Below are 1710 nucleotides of genomic sequence, written 5' to 3'. Positions count from 1 at the left end.
CTTTGTAACACCCCGTTTTGGATAGCCAGTCTCCAAGTTGCCCATCCCTGTCTACCCTGTATATCAAGGGGGTGGGAATGATCCTTGCTGTAAAGACATGTTCCCTCTTTTGAGCTACTGCTTTCCTATGTGTAGGTCAAGTTCATTGAATTGTATCAGATCACTCTTTCTTCTTCCAGTTGAGTTCTGATCATCCAGCCATTGAAGCCAGGTCAAGTGGGTATTATCTGCAAGTGTGGGTGTTCTTGTGCATCTGCCCTTACTTCTTTTCAGCTGGATGCTTAACTCTTCTCTCTAGTCCTCTGTGGCTATGTCACTGACTCTGGGCCCAGGAGTCCCCAGGTCTTGCCACACTGCTGGCCAACCAGGTCTCCACTCGGGTTCACAGGAGTGTATTGAACATGGTAGGGCTTAGCTTGCTGCTTCATTGCTGTTTTTCCCTCACTTCCCATTATTGGTGACGAACGTGGTCACCAGTCAGAGTGCATGTCTGTTTGTGTATTCTCATTGAGTCTTAGTCTTGGAAGGGGATTGCCCTGAGGGGACCCGACTGCTTGCCTTGATGTCTCCTGGGTGAGCAACTTGCTTATTCTTGTAGTAATCAGTCGGACTGCCATTATTGTTTTGTACTTTTCCTGTAGGTCTTTCTATCAAGAAGTATCATCTGTTCTTCTAGCCGCTCCATGCTTAAGTGCTCTTTTACATTTGTACTTGGACCCAGTGAAAAGATACTTCATTTATATTATTTTGTAATCATTTAAACAGGACAAAGGAGGTAGTCACTACCTACTAACCATATAATGCCTCTATAGTCTATGCTACACCCTAGAATTGTGTAAGAGTTCCTCTTCTTAGAGATGTCATTGTTAATTGCCATCAAGTGCTTTTCCAACTCATTGCTAGTAGTTTTGAACCACTGACCTACAGTTCAAACTGACCTTGGGGCTCAGTGTCTATCCTATAATGCCATGCAAGGACTCCTAGAAATAGTCTCCATATTTTAGAAATGCAGAAAATAGAAATGTGGTTGTTATCATCTTATAGAATTTCAGTTTTGATATTATATAAAAACAGCTTGCTGTTGAGTTGTTGATGGAATAAAGACTTTCTTTTATTTGTTCAGCAATTTGATTCAAAATCCTCCTTATAAAAGAGGTCAATAGAGATTGACACATTTAAACTACTCGAGTTATTGCATTCAAATTTACTGTGTCATAGTTAATATGTTTTGGAGTAATACTATGTTCTGACCAATAGTTCAATAGATATGCATACAGTATTTTCAAGTACTCAGGGAATAGTGTTGTCGTTGTTGTTAAGTGCCGTTGAATCAGTTCTGAACCATAACAACCCTGTATAGGGTTTCTGAGGAGTGGCTGGTGAACTTGAATTGTCAATTTTGTAATTAAAATGGTTTGGACCTTTCAGTCCAGTCATTAACCCACAACACCACTGTGGTAAAAGTAAAAGTTGATGGCAATGTAGAATGTATTAGTAGCCACAAGAATATCTACAACAGATGAAGCAATGGTCAAGCAGGACACTGTACCAGTGTGGTCTCGTGGATAAGAAGAAAGGTGGTGGCTATTGGTGTATTTTCCTTGTCTAGGTTTCTCATCTGTACAATATAGTGATGCCTTATATCAAAAAACATACAAAAACATAATGAAACAAAAATTCACTGCCATTGAGTCGATTCTAAATCTTAGC

At 40.0% G+C, this 1710-nt stretch overlaps 1 protein-coding gene across 3 annotated transcripts in view; it reads left to right on the top strand.

Annotated features, from left to right (window-relative positions):
- Positions 1-1710, top strand: part of GABRB2 (gamma-aminobutyric acid (GABA) A receptor, beta 2) — a 448146-nt gene that overhangs the window by 247129 nt on the left and 199307 nt on the right. The gene's annotated exons all lie outside the window — the stretch shown is intronic.

Source organism: Chrysochloris asiatica, unplaced genomic scaffold (assembly GCF_000296735.1).
Source record: "Chrysochloris asiatica unplaced genomic scaffold, ChrAsi1.0 scaffold00073, whole genome shotgun sequence".
Classification (NCBI taxonomy): Eukaryota; Metazoa; Chordata; class Mammalia; order Afrosoricida; family Chrysochloridae; genus Chrysochloris; species Chrysochloris asiatica.
Note: the sequence above shows the minus strand (reverse complement) of the source record. Positions and strands in the feature narration are given on the sequence as shown.